The sequence below is a fragment of the Octopus bimaculoides genome, chromosome 25, assembly GCF_046866305.1.
Source record: "Octopus bimaculoides isolate indiv1 chromosome 25, ASM4686630v1, whole genome shotgun sequence".
In the NCBI taxonomy this organism is placed as follows: domain Eukaryota; kingdom Metazoa; phylum Mollusca; class Cephalopoda; order Octopoda; family Octopodidae; genus Octopus; species Octopus bimaculoides.
Window position 1 is genome coordinate 2,784,059 of NC_142952.1, and position 10,006 is coordinate 2,794,064.

The window sequence follows — 10,006 nt, forward strand, 5'->3', positions numbered from 1 at the left end:
ACCCATTCGTTAAGACATCTAACGAAGTAGAGTATAAATAATTTCGTCTCTTGGGGAGTGGCTTTTGGTATTCGTCCTTGAGAGGAATAGAGAAAGAGATATATATATATATATATACATACATACATATATGTAGACAGACAGATAGGTAAGCAGACAGTTTAACAGACCGATAGACAAACAGGCAGGTAGACATACCAATAGACAAAAGAGCAACATTTTACATCTTAAAAAAGAATATGCGGAATAACAAACGAGTCTTTCATTTGCATAACAATACTTTCGCTGCCAGTGTATATAAATTACGAAAATACAGCGGCAGAGATTTGTGGGTAAACTGTAAACAAGGACACATGCTTCTGCTCATGCAGCCTCGATATGGTAACTTTCAGGACTTGCGTATACACGTTTATTCTAAACCATTATGCATTGAGTGCATTTGTTAATAAATCACGTCTGTTTCACGAGTATCATTGCGTAAAAATTTCTTTACAATGTTTATAAATTTGCGTACATTATTCATAAAGAGATATATTCAGAATATATTTCATACATCATTCCGTATGGCTGCATATTTTTTTTATAAACTTCAGTAGTTTTAAGACGTGCTAAACGAGCCCTGATGAGCTCTAACAAAGACGTAACTAATTGAATGAATCCGCACTTTCAGTAACTGAAACTTCTGTCGTTTATCTACGAATGATATCCTGACAGCGAGACAAAATGTATATTTATGAGGTATAATGAATAGCGGTAACATTATTTGCCTTATCCTGGTTTGTTAATATCTTAAATAAACATATCCCTATGAAGAAAGATCATAGCTGTCCCTCGCAAAAGATCATGAGAAAGTATCATGTACCATGCTTTCGCTTATCGCTTCAGGTGCCTGTGTAGTCTCAAGCAGGCAAATCTAACCTCACGGCCCTCTTAACTATTGAGCCAGCTGGACATCGAAGATGTGATAACAGGAGGGTGGGAGGGCTACGGCAGCGCTTATACTCAGCTGGTACTCACATTCAGCTGAGTAAAGTGGCACAACATGAAATGAAGTCTCTTACTTAAGAACATCTTGCGCAATGTGTGTGTGTGTGTGTGTGTGTGTGTGTGTGTGTGTGTGTGTGTGTGTGTGTGTGTGTGTGTGTGTGTGTGTGTGTGTGTGAGGGCACATGGCTTAGTGGTTAAGGTTTCTAAGATGGCCGACAAAATGTCGAGACGCGCAACCAGCAGAACTGAGAAAAACATCGCAGCTGTGCGGTGAAATCGTCGAATCCCCATCCGTGAGTTTTCAGAGGATGTGCAGATTAGTTACGGTTCAGTTCAGTCCATTGTCACAGAAGATTTGGGTATGAGACTCGTGTCTGCCAAGTTTGAGCTCAAACTGCTTTTAGCTGACCAAAAGGACATTCGAGTTTCAGCTGCACAAGATCTCCTTGATTGTGTCGAGAACGATGAGAACATTTTGAAAACTTTACGTAGGCCTCTGAGCAGGTATCTCTAAGCTTTTGGCAAAATTTGATGTAGATTCTCTGCTCAACTTTCTCTATCATGGTCAGTGCGACGCTCACACGCTACACACCTTCCTTCCAAGCACTGCTGTAAACAGCAGAAGTGAGCTAGAACGTTAAAATTTTGTGCGCATGCACAGCAGAGTTCAAGGTCAATCTGTATAGAGCAGTTTCACTCCGCGTGTTTAAGCTTCGTTACTATGGCAATAGTCCGGGTACTTATTGATCAGACCACGCATGTATTCTTATATGTACGTATGCATGTATATATCTGTGTGTGTGTGTGTGTGTGTGTGTGTGTGCGTGCGTGCGTGTGTGTGTGTGCGTGTGTGTGCGTGCGTGCGTGCGTGCGTGTGTGTGTGTGTGTGTGTGTGTGTGTGTGTGTAATACAAACACTGTCATCCTGAAGAACGCCAAACTCCCATGGAAGAACTATTTAAGGTATTTAGGCAGTGAAGCCTCCGCTGTCTTTGGCACATCAAAAGTATGGAGAAAACTCGGTTACAAAAACAAACACACTACACACAGCTGGTTAGCGGTACGAGAAACCGGGGGTAGCCCCACCCCCACCACCCCCACCACTGATTCAGATTTCAAGGATACGGTTGAATTTAACATGAAGATAAAAAATATTGACACCTGCAGTTGGTGGGCCACAACAGGTCAGGAGATTAAAACGGGTGGAAGAGAGCGACCCACTTTTCATAATACAAATCGTGGTTTTACATATCTATGTGTGTGTGTGTGTGTGTGTGTGTGTGTGTGTGTGTGTGTGTGTGTGTGTGTGTGTGTGTGTGTGTACATACATATCAATAGATAGATAGATAGATAGATAGATAGATAGATAGATAGATATACATATACACATAGATACGATACATATAAATATACATAGGTATATATATATATATATATATATATATATGTATATATATATATATATATATATATATATATATATAAAAGATAATAAGAGTGAAAAAACTACAGAAGGCTTGTGTTACATGGTTAAAGTATATATTTAAATTATGTCAGAAAAATGTTAGAAAAATGTTAGAAAATCTTTTTGGTATATAAACATTGTATTTTGAGAAATAACCGGTTTCGTGTTGTCTTTTCAAATTTCTCTACTTCATTGTAACGTGATGTATATATATATATATATATATATATATATATATATGTATGTATATGCATGCATACATACATGCATACATACATACATACATACATACATATATCGACGTGTGTACGTATGTAAGTGTGTTTGCATGTATACACATAAATGGATGGATGGGTGACAGTGTGACACTGATGTGAACTACATGTACGCCAAAAAGAGTGTCCAATATTTTTTTTAGCAAGAATGGAATATCGTTGACAGCAGATTTTCTGTGTGAAATTTGCTACTGGAATTTGCTACTCGTTCTCTCGTCCGTCGCGCCTGATGCTCAGTCACCTTATAATCGGAAACGTGAAACCACGTATTGACGCCCTTAAGCACGATCAACATTACTATTCACTAGTGAAACACGTGTAAAGATGATGTAATTTTATGACGCTATAATAAAAAGATAAATAAAATGTTTTATTCTGCCTTCGTGTACGTATGTAATTTATGTACGTGCGTGAGTGCGTGTGTGCGTGCGTGCGTGTGTGCGTGCGTGTGTGTGTGCGTGCGTGCGTGTGTGCGTGCGTGCGTGTGTGCGTACGATGTATGTATTTATATATTTACGTATATATGTACATATTTACGTATGCACGTATGTATATATATATGTAATTAGGTATACAGGTTTGTATGTATATATAAAGCGAAACCATGCATGCTTAATGTCTGCAGGTTATTTGCCTTGTTTATCTAGACTTAATTTTGATACTATTTTATTTTTCTCATATTTTAATGGCTTGGTTTTTCTTTTCTGTTTTATTATTATTTTTTTTTTCAGTTTCGCTTTGTTTCTTTTCTTTTTTTTTTTTTGTATGTTATTGTTATTATCTTTTCTCTCTTGTTTACTTTATCAGTAATTTGTGAATATAAGACTCGTCTGATGAATCCCTGGTCTACATTAAAAACAACCGAATGGACATTTATATACAAGCGGGTGTATGTGTGTATGCATATATATATATATATGCGTACATACAGACGTACGTATATACATATGGACACATTCACACATATTTATATATGCATATATATATATATACATATATAATATAATATAATATAATATTATACATACATGCATATATAATATATATATATACACATATATATATATACAGGTATGTACAACTACATACCTGTATATAAATATATATATATATATATGTATATATATATATATATATATATATATATATATATATATATATATATATATATATATATATATATATATATAATATACAGCATATATCATATACATGTATATAATATATACATATATGTTTGTATATACATATATACATATACATACATACATACACGTGTGTGTGAATGTGTTTAAATACATAGGTAACAACATATATTTCAAACATGTAATGTAAACACGACTACGTTCTACTTTTATATTTATACAAAGGTTGGAGTTTTGTTTTGGTTTGGTTTTAGCCTGTTTTTGTTACGAGTTCCTCGCGGTTTGTTTGGAACAGTAAAGTTTCCAAATCCATCATCAATCCTTCTAGATTTTTATAGTTTTAACTTCAATATGACGTACATTTTCTGTGGAGATGTAAGCAATAGACTGACATCGCTACGTCTTGGAAATCTGAAGGAAAATTTTTAAAAAACACAGAATTTGGAGAAAAAAGAAAGATTTAGAAATGATACACTTGTACTTTCAATACAGAAAGACAGACTGACAGACAAATAGATAAACTGATATGTATGTATGTATGTATGTATGTAGGTAGGTAGGTAGGTAGGTAGGTGGGTAGGTGGGTAGGTAGGTACGTACGTACGTAAGAAAGCGACAAGATTGTTTGAGTTAATAGGGAACCCGGTGTTTGTAAATATGTGGTTGATTTGATTGCAAGTTTGTGCAGGAAAGCATCTTGCATTGTTCATCATACTTTAAATTTTAAGGTCTTGCAGGTTTTTATAGTTCCAGATATAGTGATCATTTGTAGTGTATGAGTTAAGGATTTGCGTTCTCTCCCCCCAAGATCCCAAGTTCAGTTAAAATTGTATCATGGGCATTGGAACGCTGCAACGATTTGGTCAACTAAAAGCTCTTCAAGGCGATGCCCCAGCATGGCCGCAGTCCAATAACTGAAACATCTAAAAGATAAGATAAATGGAACTGACTTTTTAATAATCCGATCATATTTACGTCCCTGTAACTCAATTAACAACACCCAGTAACGAACGGTTAACCACCCGTCTATCAACAACCGTTCTAGAATTCCTAACAATCTCGTCTGATAAAAACAATTGCCAATGTTCCATACCTCAACAACATTCTTTATCTCATCTCTTTTCATCTCTTTCTATTCCCCTTCGGCATTCTTCATTTTCTTTTCTTTTTTTTTTTCTTTACATTCCTCTTCTTCTTCTTCTCCTCCTCCTTCTCTCGTCTGCTTTTTCTCTCGTCTGCTTTTTCTCTCGTCTGCTACCTCTATCGTCTGCTTCGACCCCTATTTCTTGCTTCATCTTCTGTTTTGCGGTCTATAGATTATTTATTGACGCACGCATACATAAATATAGGTGCAAATATAGATGATTGTGTGTGTTTATATACATATTTGTATGTGTGTGTGTGTTGTGTTGTGTGTATGTGTGTGTGTTTGTTAGAGAGAGAACATATATATATGTATATATATGAATTTATATATCTATAAATGTAACTACCAATTAATGTATTGAGTGCCCTTCTTTCGTTTGTCAACTCACTCGTGTATATATAATATATATATGTGTAATATATACATATATATATATAAATTACATAAATATATTTTATAACATTTATATACGTGTATATATACATATATACATCCATATATATAAAGACACACACATAGATACACAGATAGATAGATAGATAGATAGATAGATAGATAGATAGATAGATAGATACATATATACATACATACATACATATAAACACGAACACGCAATCACGCTCACTTATAAACATACAGGCCAGAGCGCTGAATTGGCGCCAAACGCAAGTCGACATACCTTACATTTTCGCCAACTCTGTAACCTTCTACAAATACTGTTCTAACTTTAGCAATTGTTGCTATGTCAAAATCATAATAGCCATCATGCCGACGATTCTTCGAAACGCTGCCAGTTATACAAACAGTGTTTATGGGCAGATCCAGACTTAAATTGCAATTTGCGTGAATATATGTATGTACGTATGTATACACGCATATATATATATATATATATATATATATATATATATATATACATATATATATATATATATATATATATATATATATATATATATATATATATATGTACACACTCACACAATGTACATGAATGCCTATCTACAAACATCCATCCCTCCATACCTACATTCATAGATATATACATGTGTACGTGCGTACGTACTATGTACGTTCATACATGTATGCATACATACAAACACATATATGCATATATGTATATGTGTATATATATATATACATACAGACATACATAAATACACACATACATATGAAAATAGGTATACACACATATATATACATATATATACATATATATATATATATATACATATACATATATATAGATACATATGCATATACATATATATATATATATATATGAGAAACCTTGTATCAAAAACCCTAAATATAAATATGGAGCAAATACATTTATTTTATAGATTTAATCCTTTAAATTTTAACAATCTCCAAGATTACTTTCAATCTTTAAAATAAAACTATTCACACAGACACACATACAGACATCTCAGTAAAATACCACTCGTTATGCCTGGTGCGTCAAACTTATTACTATATAATTATTTTTCATTACAAATTACTGTTCATTAATTATTTACAGCAATTAGCCATGCGGCGAACACCAGAAGCAAAAGAGCTGTCTGATTCTCAAAGAAAGGGCATGGTGTTGGTCAATGTGACGGTGGACTTAGCCAGCGTAAGAATGGACTAAACCTTGGAATTCTTCTTGTCATAATCGACAGAGTGACTGTAGAATTCGCCAGGAAAGAGAAGGAATCAACGGAATCCCGCTCAGGTGGATTTGGGCCCCCTGAAAGTAGGGTTTTCAGCTTGTTAAGGGGACATTTATTGAAAATAACCGCCGTTTTAAGGGAGGTGATGCTTCAGAGGCAACTCCGAATGAGTCGTAGTTCTTCCGTGAGGTTTCTCCATCAATTTGGCTTCTATGGCGGAGCAACTAGAAGAGAAACTTCTTCCTTATTGAACAAATATCCAAAGAAACAAAAAAATAAATCTTTCAAAAGATTACATTGTTCACTTACTTTTGAATTGTCTGTGTATATGTGTGTGTAAATGTGTATACATACATACACGTATGCATGTGTATATGTATCGTATGTGTGTGTGTGTATGTATCGTATATATACATATATGTATATATACATATATGTATATGTGTATGTATGTTTATTTAGACATCTCTTTAGGAGAAGGAAATTCCGAGATAACATCCGCCTCATTGCGAAGCCGGAGATCTTTCTCTTGCTTTTTTCCGGACTACTTGACTTTGTAGAGTCTTAACCGTGTGTTTACAAGTTATTATCGACTTACAGATTCAGAGCGGACATTGCTGACAGCCATTGTATTAAATATCTAGGTTAAGATAATTTGTCAGTGATGTTCACATTTACCTAGGAGTTGACAGCCTCCATGTATATATGTATGTATGTATGTATGTATGTATGTATGTATGTATGTATGTATGTATGTATGTATTCTGCTGCTGAATATCTGACAATAAGGAACCACAGGAGGGCTAAATCGTATGATCTGGCAGTCCCGGCGGGAAAAACGACGGCAAATCGAGGTGTGGAGTCCTCTTTGTCACTCTGAGTCACTGTGGTCCAACCTTTAACCCTAAAGAGTGAGATCGGGTCGTGTGGATTGACTTTCACTTTAAAACTATTAAGCACAGACCGGAAGAAAAGGCTTACAACATCGAGGATCGGATTACGTAGCTACTCGAGGGCGTTCCACTCTTCTTCGTGATCTTCGGACACAAAACGTAGTTCCGGGTTCAGTTCCCCTGCGTGACACCTTGGGAAAGTGCCTTTGGGCTGGAGTGCCAGATCACGTGATTTCGTCCTCCTATGGGATCCTCAGTGATAGATATCCAGCAACGACATAACAGCCGAAACTCCCATCAACGATACATTGTACGAGCGGATGTGACCATATGATTAAGATGTTCGTTTCGCAACGTCGTGGTTCCAAGTTCAACCTCACTAAAGGACATATTCATTGTACGCGGTTCTTTTACCACAATTTCATATTCATCAACGTGTTTTCATAAAATCATGTTTTCAAAGTCCATCATCACGTGTCTCTTAATATTCCGGACGGTATCTCTGTTGATCACGTGATGTCTTAGTTCGTCCAAAGCTGCAGTCCACGTGATTCATTGTATCCTGTAATTAGTGATTATGCTTTATAATTTCCGTAAGTCGGAATTCCGCCACTGGAGTTGCTGTAATGCAGATGATGCTTGTGCACACAGGTACACACACACACACACACACACACACACACTCACACTCACACATTCACATACATGCATGCATATATACATATATACACACGCACATATATGTATGTGTGTATGTATATGCAAACTTAGACTATATCATACATATGCGTATATATGTATGTGTATGTGTGTGTATGTATATATATATATATATATATATATATATATATACATATATGCACACATACATATATACATACATACATAAATACATACACATATATGTATACATATATATATGCATGTATGTATATATATACATGTATATATGTGCGTGTGTGTGTGTGTGTATATATATGCATGCATGTATGTATATATATGTATGTATGTGTGTGTACACACACACACACACACACACACACACACACATGTTCTATTTTAATGGAGCTTGGTTGTGGAAATGCAAAGCGTTAGTTGCTATGCAAAATTTTTGCTGAGTCAGAATCGATTCCTCGCAAGAACACAACAACAACAACAAGAGCAACAACCGGACCACAAAAATATCAGGGCAAAAATGAATAGTCATTTAAATATTTAAAGAATCAACCAAAATATAGAACTAAGACAGACAGAGAGCGAGAGAGAGATGGTGGTGGTGAGGGGAGGTTATCGTTCAACGCGCTAGAAATAGCGGTTCGATGTCGCTCAAGTTAAACACTACTGCCTCAAAGAAGACCGTGTTCGGTGACGTAACCATTGTTTGTGTTGCGTTTCACATTGGTAAAAGATGGGATGGTCTCAGTTGGAACATTTGCCATGTCATCATAGCTCTGCTCTGCTCTGCTCAGTCAGCCTGTCCTTGACCCAAACAACAGGGACAACAACAAAAACCGAGCTATTTGAGGAAAAGTCTGTCGTCATTTAAATATTTTAATGACGAACCATAAAATCGGAGTAAGGCAGAGAAAGGGCCCTCAACGTTCGACATGCTAGAAATAGCAGCTAAATCTGCCTAAAATCAAATCTTAAGGCCTCGGTGATGTACCTTTTAGATGTTTGATTGTAGGCTGCCTTTGAGTTGGGTTATAGATAGATGACATGGTCTCTGTTGGAATGGCTGTCAGGTCATCATAGACTGCACACAAAAAAAGGTCATTGTCATTCACATATGTATGTATATATATATATATATATATGTATGTATGTATGTATGTATGTATGTATGTATGTATACAGATATACGTACAGGGCCTTCAAAAAGCAGTAAGTATTTTATTGCAAACTAAATATTTATAAGATTATATAAGACTGCAAAAGAATATATTAGACTGTACAAGACTTTAAAAAACTTAATTTCTTTTTAACTGCCGTGTGAGCACTTCCTCGGGTGATTTCCATTTCCCGTGACAATTTGCGTAAGATAGATAGGTTCTGACACACATGTACACACATTGACAACACAGATGTATCGTCCTCGGAACGGGAATGGTGCGCCCCCTGGAAATCTAGAATGAACGCGGGATTATTCTATAACGCGAGAGCACATTGCTCCTAGCATTCTATGTTCGTTGACTTTCATCAAAGTTAGGAATCAACAGAAAATGTTTCACGTTACGGAATACCACGTAACTGTAATATATAACCCGTAACGAAACGTTTCCGTAACAGAGGTGTTGCTACGTGTGCGTGTGTGTGTGTGTGTGTGTGTGTGTGTGTGTGTGTGTGTGTGTGTGTGTGTGTCGTATATTGTATTCAATTTTGTTTGCATCGAGTTAGAGATTGACTTTGGCGTCGCGTTCCCAAGAGTTGCTAATAATTC